Raw genomic sequence first — 12090 nt, forward strand, 5'->3', positions numbered from 1 at the left:
TGGATAACCTACTGAAGATGAGCTTTGCAGAGAAGGACCTGAAGGTCCTGGTCGAAAACAAATTTTCCAGTTTTAGCTAGAACTTCAATAATGCAAGTTTGGACTCAGATGGGATACAGTGATTTCACGTTCTTGAAAAGCTCTTGAAAAAGATGTCAGCATTCAAATATTGATTAAGTGCAGAGATGTTTTGTTTGAAAAGGACCATCAAGCTGTTGCAGAAAATTTCTCTTCCAAATAGTTCCACTTTTGTCTAAATTTCTTACTTCTAGTGAAAAAGGGATAAACAGATACCCTGTTTTTAGCTATATTAACAACATTTTGTATTCCATTTTGACATAATATAAACTTAAATAAAACAAGAACACTGGAGAAGGTATCACTCTCTATGACAGTGTGTGACACAATCTGGTTCTTAGTTTGAAGCTCAAAGGAATCCAATAGTTAGTTTCAAGCAAAATTGTAGATGTTTAAGAACAGTTCTGTAGATCGTCAATAAAACATAAAACATTCCTGAGTGGTCCATAATAAAAATGAGTCATAACTGACTTTAAAAACTACTGTAGCTGATGTTATTTTAGCTCCACCAAAAACGTCATGATAAATGCATCTTCAGGTATGATCACTATCATAGATATATATCTATCTTAGTTGTGGATTCTGTAATAAAATTACTTCTCAAAACCTTCCCATTGTAACTTGTTTTGTGAAATGTCACAATTTCTGAGTAATTAATATCTTGAAATAGTAAATCTCAGTGTTAATGTGTAACATTAATCCTCCTGACATCTTCTGAACAGATAACGTAAGATCAAGAAATCAAAGGGATTTCTGGGAGGTGTGAAGAATAACTTCTTGGTAGCAATACAGTGGGCCAAAAGAAAGGCTGATTCACATGTGGATCTGGTATTCACAGACAAGTAAGAGTCAGTTAAGAATGTCAAAATCAGTGGTCAAGGATAGTGAGAACTCTGTCCTGGGAGGTTGTCAAGATCTGACTAAAGCCATGATCTGATCCCATAGATGACACTGCTTATGGGCTGCACCCTCGGGTGCTGAGGGAGCTGGCAGGGGTGATTGCTGAGCCCCTCTCAGCCATCTATCAATGCTCCTGGTTAACCGGTGAGGTCCCAGAGGATTGGAGGCTTGCTGATGTGACTCCCATCTTCAAGAAGGGCCGTAAGGAGGATCCAGGGAGCTTTAGGCCTGTCAGCTTGACCTCAGTCCCAGGGAAGGTTATGGAACAAATCATCATGGATGAGATTGCACAGCATGTACGCAGTGTCCACTGGATCAGGCCCAGCCAGCATGGGTTCATGAAAGGCAGGTGGTGCTTGACCAACCTCATCTCTTTCTACAACTGGGTGACTAGTCTGGTAGATGAGGGAAGGGCTGTTGATGTAGTCTTCCCAGACTTCAGCAAAGCCTTTGACACAGTCCCTCTCAGGCTTCTTCTGGGGAAACTGGCTGCCCCTGGTCTGAACAGATATACACTTCTTTGGGTCAGAAACTGGCTACAGGGCCGTGCCCAGCGGATCGTGGTGAATGGAGTGAAGTCCAGCTGGCGACCCATTACAAGTGGTGTCCCCCAGGGGTCGGTACTGGGGCCCATCCTGTTTAATATCTTTACTGATGACCTAGATGAGGGGATTGAGTGCATCCTCAGCAAGTTTGCATATGACACCAAGCTGGGAGGTGGTGTTGATCTGCCTGAGGGTAGGGCGGCCCTTCAGAGGGATTTAGACAGGCTGAACGACTGGGCTGAGTTGAATGGGATGAGGTTCAACAAGGCCAGGTGCAGGGTCCTGCACTTTGGGCACAACAAGCCCATGCAGCGTTAGAGGCTTGGGGATGAGTGGCTGGATGAGTGTGAAGAAGAGAAGGACCTGGGGGTGTTGGTTGATACTCGGCTGAACATGAGCTGACAGTGTGCCCAGGTGGCCAAGAGGGCCAACAGCATCCTGGCCTGCATTAGAAACAGTGTGGCCAGCAGGAGCAGGGAGGTGATCATCCCCCTCTACTCAGCACTGGTGAGGCCGCACCTTCAGTACTGTGTTCAGTTTTGGGCTCCTCACTACAGGAAAGATGTTGAGGTCCTGGGACGTGTCCAGAGAAGGGCAACGAAACTGGTGAGGGGTCTGGAGCACAGGGCTTATGAGGAGCAGTTGAGGGAGCTGGGATTGTTCAGTCCGGAGAAAAGTAGGCTCAGGGAGACCTCATTGCACTGAAGGGAGGTTGTGGTGAAGAGGGATTTGGCCTCTTCTCCCAGGCAATGAGCAGGACACGGGGCAATGGCTGCAAGTTGTATCAGAGGAGGTTTAAGTTGGACATGAGGAAGAACTTTTTCTCTCAGAGAGTGGTCAGGCACTGGAATGGCTGCCGGGGAGGTGGTGGAGTCGCCATCCCTGGCAGTGTTCAAGACGCGTCTGGATGACGTGCTGCGTGATGTGGTTTAGTGCTAGTGGTAGCAATGGTGATGAGGAGATGGTTGGACTGGATGATCTTACAGGTCGTTTCCAACCTTGTAATTCTATGATTCTATGATTCTATCAGAAGCTCACACTAGCAACCTCCAGAGATTCCTTCCCAAATGAGTTATTCCAGGATTTGATGCAACACATAATTGTATATTAGCTTTTCACATAATTCAGGAAGAAAAAGTCATGTTCCTATTGGTTGATTTTAATTATTACTTCTGGAGAACTTCGTATATTAAGGGCTTTAATTCTTAATGCTATTTGCATCTTTTCATAGCTTCATGTTGTGTTTTTTTTTTTTTAGTTACTGTAATTGATTATAAATTACAAGCTTGGTTAATTAAATCCGCTTATCCAATAAGCAAGCTTAAAGAAAAAAAAGCAAAAGTCTGTTAATCAAAACATAGGTTTGCTCAGCAATATTAGCAAAGCCAAACACACACACACACACGCACACAGAAACCAACCAAACAAAAAAAAAAGCAAAAAAAAAGCAAAAACTTTGCTTTTTCATGAAAGTGATTTGAGCTAAGAACAAAGAGAAACAGAGTTTTCAAAAACACAGCTGGTTTATTTCCCAGTGACAAAATATACAAAAAGAATACAGGCCTTAAATGTCTAAGGAAAGGAAAGATGTTTTAGCAACTTGGCTTTATACTCCATTGCCTGTCTAGAGTCGTTCTTTGAAGGTGTACATGATCATAATGGAAAAAAAATATTCAGTGCAGAGGACTACTTTTGTTTTCTTCCCTCTCTTAAGTGAACTGGTTGTTGCAGAATTTCCAGTGCAAAGTAAGCGTGATCTCTTATTCAATTTTTCTCATAAAGAATAAAAATAACTCCACTTCTGGCCATTATCATTCCAAAAAAGAAAAAGGAAAAAAAAAACAACAAAACAACAGCTCAGAAACTTTTCACTTTTCAGGCTTGTACTTGTAGCTATGAAGTCAGTGAAGTCAGAAGTCTGTGTCAGATTCACAGTCTAAAAGTGCAATGTTTTGGCTAGATGTTGTCTGCAGATACTCACATCGTTACTGTCTATCAGTTAGGACAGTGCTCATACTTCTTCAAAACAGATTTCTTGTTTGTTTCTGAAGGCCCTTGGAGATTGGAGGAAGTGACTTCTATCCATATATCTATCTAGAGACTGTTTCTACTGAAATCTGTAGGAAAGTGTGACTTGATCTCTGTAGCTTTCAAATGGGTTGGATCTAAATTGTTTCCTGCATCTATTATGACCCTGTCCATATCAGAAATGTAAATGTGCTCACAGCTATTCTCTGTCACCACTGCTAACCAACGCAGAAAGGACCTGCTTACGTTTTGTTGAATTGTACCCAGCCACTGAGCAGCCACATCCATGTGCCTTTTAAAAATATTGTCTCGCCCCAACTTGTTCCATTAACTGTTTTGGACAGTTAACCTGGGTTAACCTTGGACAGCTAACAAAACCAGCCAGGTGCCATTCTAACTAGTTTGCACTGTAGGCAACAAAGTGGCAGGGCATGTTCGCCTGTACTGTTTAATTTATTGGTGTGTATAACTTTAGGGTGCAATTCATCTACTTTAATTTAGACATTTGAAAGTTCAACATTTAAACCTCTGCTAGTTGCCCTGGCTTCCTGTTATACTCAGTGGAAGCAAATTCAGGCCACAATTCATCTGAGCTGTCTTGTATACTTAGCTCAAAGAAGACGGATGGTAATCTAGGAATGCCCATTTTTTCTTCTGGCTATAAAGTGAGTCTGAGGTCACCAGGTCACACTTAGACTTCTAACTATTAGGCACCTGAGATAAGGTGAGGCAGATATCAGACTAATACATATAATTTTATATCTCCCAGGTTAAGATACCTTTTAAAGACCACATAGATTAAATTACAGTTTTTACTCAGGAAAAACAATGTAAATACTTAAAGAGAAGTTTTGCTGTCAGAAAATTTAAACATTTTCCCACAGAGTAGAGCAGAGCATGGAAGGATGAAAAGATTTTTTTTCTGGAGTAGTTGCCGAGAACTATTTAAATATATATTCTCTCACATCTCTCCCATGAATATGATGGAATTTAACAGCAGCAGTGCCACTTTCATTCTTTTCTAAGCATGGATCAATACGCATCTCGTTCATGTTTTTGTCAAGTGGAAGCAAGGCTTGAGTGCCATAAAGGATCTTCATGGAGCTGTGAGGCTTCAGTTCTCATCTGAAGAACTGAAGAATGAGAACAGAAGAAGTCTGGGCAGCTGTAGAAGAGGACAAGGTCAGAACTCTGCCCTCCAGCAGTATAATTGAGACAGTTTGGTTTAAGTTTCATTAATAACCCCTCTTCCACTCTGACCTTCAGTCATAATAAATACCTGGGAACCATAGCTGTTGATTACATTTGCAGTTGATGCCAAGTTATATCATTTCTATTACCACTAATGTAAAGAAAATATTTGTGTCTGAAAATAAGTTATACTGCGACCTATACCCATTTGTTTTGCAACTCTAAGCCCTTTTTACCTTCATTAGATATTTTTCTACTGATAATTAACTGAGAAAACATGACCTAAGTAAAGTTATCAAAGGACAGCAATTATGGAACATGTGCTATATTATTTCAATTAGGTAACTGCTCGTGGTGGTTTCACTAGGTAACAGCACAAAACTACTGTTCAGCTCACTATTCCCACTGTTACATTGATAAATTATTCCAAAGCTGCCTTTCATTCGACAGGTCTGTTTTTGGACAAGGGCCAGACAAAATAAAATCACAAGATTTATAAGTGCCGCAGTGGGAGGGTAAAGAGGATCTGAAGGGCATGAGCCCTGCTCTGTCTTCTTAGAAAAAAAAAAAAAAAAAAAAAAAAACACAAAGAAAAATGGAAAAAAAATACTGCTAGTGGATCTAATCCTAAGGACTCTATTGAGTGCTTTACCAGCTATCATTTAGGCAAGTTCTTGAAGCCATTAGTATGGATATATCTGAGGAAATACACAGTTGAGGGTCAAACGGTGACTTGTGGTCTTCATTGTGGGAGGATGTGAGTGTAGCAGCACCGGCAAAACAGTGTTTCTCCACATCAGCTTTCCTTGTGTATGAAGGAGGCTGTGAAAGAAAAGTAGAAAGCAAGTATCACCACAACTTACTTCAACTGCAGATCACTTTGAAATGCAAAGAATTGGCATTGTGCATTCCCCTGATATAGACACAATAAAGATTGATAGAATTAATGTTTTCTTGTACTTCTCCTTCCTCCTTCCTAACTAAGCAATGAATAAATGTTACCAAACCCATTACTGAGGAAGATTTTTGGGTCACAGACCTTTTCGGAATGTGTTGACTGAAATGAAATTGGAGGACTTCATTCTCCAAAATCTGGTGAAGGACCTTTTGTCATCAAATATCACTCAGGAAAAGATGCCTTCAGTAGCAAAATTCTTTAAAAAATGAAGTAGCTTCTTTGAAACAATGTGGTCTCAGAGAGAAAATAACAAAGACAAAAGAACAGGATAGGAAGTTAACACTATTGTAAGAGGTTAACAGACATGATCTTACAATTAAATGTATTTACCAGAGAAATTTGAACCCCGTTATTCTCTGGCTTGTGCTACATAAGGAAGAACTGTTTTACATCATCAAAGACAAAAAGCAGGTCTATAGGTAAGCCTTAAGAATAATAAACATCCTGAATTCAAGAATAAGTCTGTCAAATGAAGGGATATTGATTTTGGAACAAGGAATATTATGTCAAACAACATTAGTTTAATTGATCTGAATTTAGTTTAAGTACTAAAAGCATTTATATACAAACAGCAAATGAAAATTAACTGCAGCTGAGTCCCTTGGTTCTCAGATTATACAATATGCACAAGCAACTGAAAGTCCTTGTAGGAATCCCAGTAATATAGTCTGTGTTTTATTCTCATAGCATGACTCAATAGAAAAGCAATATGCTTTCTTTCAAAAAATATGAATATTTAAAGCCATGTTTTGACTTTTAAAAATACACAAAACTTTTCCTTTCCCTGAAAGAATGTATAATAAAATGAAGAAAAGATGCTGGAACTATGATCCCTGCTAACATGGCTGACTTCAAATATTTCCTTCTACAGTAAGCCATCCAGCAAAACTCCATTCCTTCTGTAGCAAAGGCAAACAGATTTGGTTGTTTTCATTATTATTTATTCTATTCTCATACAGTGATATCTTAGATACTTCACATAAAGGTCCACATTCATAGGAACTGATGCATGGATCCATGAAGTATTGGTTGATGAAAAATGCTGCTGTTGTTACCATCAGTGGAAATGCAAACTTCTGTAATGTTTCATTTTGTATTGCAAAACACCCTGATTTTTTTCCAAGTCCGAAATTTTTGCACAGCTTTCATAGATATCCTGGAACTGTTTATTTTTTATATAAATAAAACTTGTAAGACTTCATTATATACAACAGAGACTTCACAACGTATCTGAATAGAGAAAGAAGTCCAGTTGCACCTGGAATTTTCAGCTACTTCTTCAACTAGTATGATTGACCTGAAATTTCTTCATTTTTGTGAACATGTTCAGGCTCTACTGACAGTTCAAAGAAGCTGGAAGTTTTAAAATTCTACCTATGATCACATTATTAATTATATTAGTAGTATAATATAAAATATCAATATTCATAAAACACAGTGATTATTAAGTTGTGAGTATAGAAAATAAACTTTCTTCCCTAATAAAATTATCCAAGACTTTTCAGATTGACTGTACCTGATTTAGGCACACAACTTATTTTGAATGTCCTGAGGATGAATTCTGTCTGCAGTAAATGCAGCTTATAGGGTAAATATCAAAACCATTATCTGGATCTAAGCTTTCAGACTAATAACAGATCTTTCAGGTCTCCAGTGTTTTGGTTTTTCTCCTCCCTGCTTTGAAATCAATAGAAATGCCAAAGAAATGTAGGCACAACAATCTTTTCCAGAGTAGTAACAAGAATTTGTAAAAATATTTTGCATTCGTAACACTCATTAAACATATATCACAGTGAAATGTTAGGTTAACATAAAAGGATTCCATTTTTTAAACAGCAGTGCCAAGTTTATTTCCAATACTTCTGGTTCAGATTACAAATACAATTTGTGCATTTGCTGAAAAATTTACTGGGTAAATATCTCGGCATTCCACTTCCAGTCTCTTTTAGGCTTTGTTGCAGTAAGTCAATTGTTTGGCTTTCTGAGGAAAGTTCACTGTGTTCACTAATTACTTACAATTGATCTACTTCTTGCTTGAAATGTGTTTGCTTGTGAGGTTCATGCCTTGGTTAAACCAGTGGATGGGAGCCCATGACTTAGCTAAGGAATTTTGATCTAACACAGGGAACAAACCAGGCACAAACAAAACCCTGAAAACAAGGACATCACTGAGAAAGGCTCATTACAAGCCTGCTGGACATTAGTGCTGAAAGGTATTGGGATAACAGAAGCTTGACAATTCTCATTTGGTTCTTACAAGAGTTGTGGGATCTCTTACATGTGAGATTTTCTTAGCCATCCAATATGTGCTTAAGAATTCGTGGGCTAAAGTGACGCAAGGACAGGTGTTGGTACACTCACCCTAGGCATGTTTCCAACAATTCCTGTAGTATTTTAGAAGTTTAACTAACAGGGGAAGGGTTAACTCTGTGCACTAGCTTCAGGCCAAATCTTTCACTTAATTAAATGAAGTACTACCAATTTACATTAGTCATGGATCCCCTTTCCAGTCTTTGCTAATTTGTGAGAAAGCCGCTATTATGTACATATGTATATAAAGACACCTGTCAAGAGGTCAGTAGTTATCAGCAAAGTATCATATGCTTTTTCTTTCTAATTTTCTCTCAATCAGAACTATATTGAAGACTTCTTCACTGTAAACCTATGCAACCCTTAATCTGCTCCTTTAATGACTGACTTATCTTTATGTTCAAAGTCAATTTATGCTTCTTGTGCATGAGAAATGTTTCTGCACGTCATTAAAAAAAAAAAATCTCAGTGATTTGAAGTCATTCACAATTACTGTGATGAAAACTGCCATCTAATAGCAGCTTGTCAGGTAGCAATTTGTTAATATTGATTGTCTTACAGAAAATTGTTCTTACAGAAAATCCCAACTAAAACATGCTGTGACTCTTATAGTCCTGCCTTCCTCTCTAACATTTTTAGGCCTCCCATTTCTCTTTTCCAAACTTCTGACTGTTTTGAATTCCATTTGATTTTTCTGTTAACACAGAGACTATTAATTGTCATATATTATGTCATAATTGTAATATAGCAACCAGCAACTCATGCATTGCTGCCAAAACTCTGCTGAAGCCATGGCAGTCGTATCACTGAATTCATAATGCAGAGAGATGTCTGGATGGCTTTGAAATGCTAATCACCAGTTTGTAGTTGCTCTAGTATGAAAGTGTAGATCGAAGAGCAAAGAGCTCAGGTAGACGCTGAGAGCTCAGATAGACTCTGAGATTATGCTTATAGTGACAAGTTCTAGGACCCAGGTCCAGGTACCAGAAATATTTTTTCTTGATTGTTAGGGCACATATTTTGTCAGCCTGCCTCGCATTCCCCAAAAATAAATGCCTATCACAGTTCACAGTGATCAGTATAAATTGTTTGTTTTTAGTGGTCAGAGATTTTAACACCGTGGATTAGCTAGACTGTACAAGTTGGTTCCGTGTCAGAGGACAAGGCCTGGAACTGTTAAACTACAAGTACAGACACAGCCATAAGACATGTAATTAGGTCCAGTGAATTTGTGTTCTAAATCTCCAGGTTAATGTTATCACAATGAAAATTGAGTTCTAGTGGACGTACCTTTTTTCTACAATGTGTGATGAAAAAATCTGACCAGTCAGGATAGCAACTAAACATGAATTACCTACTGTGTGGGATGCATGTTCTTGATTGCCATTTTGCTAAGGAAAGTTTGGCATCGAGTATATGAATGCAGAAGCAAAGAGTTCCTTTACGGAATTTCCTACAGGCAACAGGGGTGGTATTGAAACCATTTTGCAAAAGAAATATCTTTCGATTTCTGACAAAATAGGTTTCACATAGGTTGGCTTGTTTACATTCCATTTCAAAAAAAGAAAAGAATGCCAGATCCAAGAAGGGAATGTAAATCACATACCTCAGTAAGTGCCCAGGATGCAGGATGCCATGCTGCATGATCATGTAGAATCAGTATGTGGAGCTATCTAACATATGTCTGCAGAAGACCTGACAAATGATTTAAACAAAGTAGTTTAACCTCAAAAAGACATTTCTTTGTCTTGACCACATTTGGATAAAGGAGGTATCTTCACAGAAATAATTTAAAAACATTTTTACAGCCAACCTGGATAACCTATCGGCCTCTTATTTTGTTTCTTTAATGCAACATTCTTTCTTTGTTTTTCAAGTGTAAGAGTAATAGAGTTAGTTATTTACAAAGCTATGCTGGAAACTGGGAGAAACTTCATTGAAACTGGTAGGTATAGGAGCAGCCTTTTATTCTAAAGTATATCAATGGAGCCAAACAGCTGAAACAATAATCATCTAAACTTTAAGTAAACACAAAGCCATACTGTAAAAGGGGTTCTCTTTGGATTAATAGCATACATGAGGACAAAGGTTAGAACTGATGGCTGCTGTGCATGGAAGAGGCACACCATATACAAAAAAAGGTGAAGGAGCTAAAGGTCTTAAAATTCTGAGATGAAAACTAAAAGTAGTTGACAATACCCAGAGCAGCTTTGATATTTACAAATACTTAAGGCTAAAGCTATTTAAAAAATAATAATAATAAAAAAGCTTTGTTTGTTTGTTTGCTTGCTTATTTTAAATGACCTTGTACGTCTCTTCTGCCCAGAAAAAAGCATGAAGGAACACGATTTCCTCAAGCTCAGAAGAATGAACATTCTTTTTCTTGCACCAAAGTCTTATTTGTCTATCAGTATGTGAAGTTTCACTTAATCCAGAGGATGGCAACTAAGTTGGTAACAGGGCTGGATGGCACTAGGAGAGGCTGTGGACACTAGGGTTGCCTGGTCTGGAGAAAATGAGGCTGAGAGGCGACCTCTCTGCTCCTTGGTAACCAGTGATAACAGTACAAAGTTGCACAAGGATTGGATTCAGATCAGATACAGGAAAAATGTATTTACTGTGCATGTGGTCAAAGAATGGAACAGCCTTCCTAGCAAGATGGTTGGTGCCCCACAGATGTCAGTGGTCGAAAGGTGCTTAGACGATGCCCTCAGTAACACAATTTAACTTTGGTTAGCTCTGAAGTAGTCAGGCTATTCAACTCAACTTCCATCTCTGAGGGTCCCTTCTGAATAAATGATTTTAGTTCTAAAATCTGATTTTGTATTGGCACGTATCTCACTGATTCATTTATGTTTAGAGAAGAAAATAGTTAGGAAGAATTTGGGTAACAAACATAAAGGAATGTTTCATTCTAAATGATTTTTCATTTCTAAATGAATTTTATCTGATGTAATAAAAAATGTTGAGGGGAAATATCTGTGTTATCAAAAACAACATTTCAACTGACTCAAACCATTTTTGTTATGACTGCTTGCAGTGCACTTGAAATGAAAGCACAGTTAGGAATGAAAGAATTTATAAAACTAGATTTCCAAATTCTTACTTCACTCAGAATGATAGGTGATTCATCTTCAGTAAAAAGGGACTTACAGATATCTACATAGTCATGTTCATAAGGTACCCAGATTGCATAACATTTGGATTTTTCACCTCTTCTTTTTTTTTTCTTTTTTTTCAGTCACAGTGAATCCAAAGAATAATTGCGCTAATTCATTTTCCCTTCCTGAATCATACCCAGGGACTTTAGTAGAGACTTAAAATCAGATATTTCTGTCTAGTGATATCCATCTGCTTAATATTCTAACAGCGTAGGCATGACCTGTATATTGCAGCAGAATTGTCATTGCTCTGAAGCGCTCTGTTAGTCAGGATGTACGAGATTTAAAAAACATACATGACTACAGTTGGTATGTAATCCTCGGTAGCAGCAAGTGTCTTCCATCAACATCACAATACCATTGTGATCTTAGATGACAAACAAATGCATGGCCTGAACAACTTACAGTGCCTCTGAGAAATTCATGCTGATCCCAATGTCCAGAGATAGCCAAAGACTCAAATGAACTCACTTCTGGTAAAGTGTTGCTCCTGTAAAAGCAAAATGCACTCCCCCCCCACACACACACACACACACTCTCTCTCACACTCACATATATAACAGTATCTCAAATCACATACAAAAAGATAGATCTATCCAACAAAGAAAGCCAGTGCAGTGCCTGGAGTTTCTCTTTTCTCCCAGGTCCTTTCCAATAATACTTGGCTCACATTCAGCATGTTACAGGGCTCCCAAGCCTCTTTCCCAGATATATCTGTCTTGTCTCTCTGGGTAAAAGAAACTTATTTCTGGCTCTCTGTCAAACTCCCCACAACCTTATATTACCAAACAACAATGTTGAAGGCAGGAATGCATACTTTTGCTTTGATTTCCACTGAGAATCATAATTCTTCTCTGCTTTTCTCTCCCCTCCTCCCCTCCCTTTTAGGTGACAGATGGCTCTCTAGAAGTCACCCATC

This window comes from Centrocercus urophasianus, unplaced genomic scaffold (assembly GCF_019232065.1).
Source record: "Centrocercus urophasianus isolate 14NV4802_14NV808 unplaced genomic scaffold, USGS_Curo_1.0 seq_10, whole genome shotgun sequence".
Classification (NCBI taxonomy): Eukaryota; Metazoa; Chordata; class Aves; order Galliformes; family Phasianidae; genus Centrocercus; species Centrocercus urophasianus.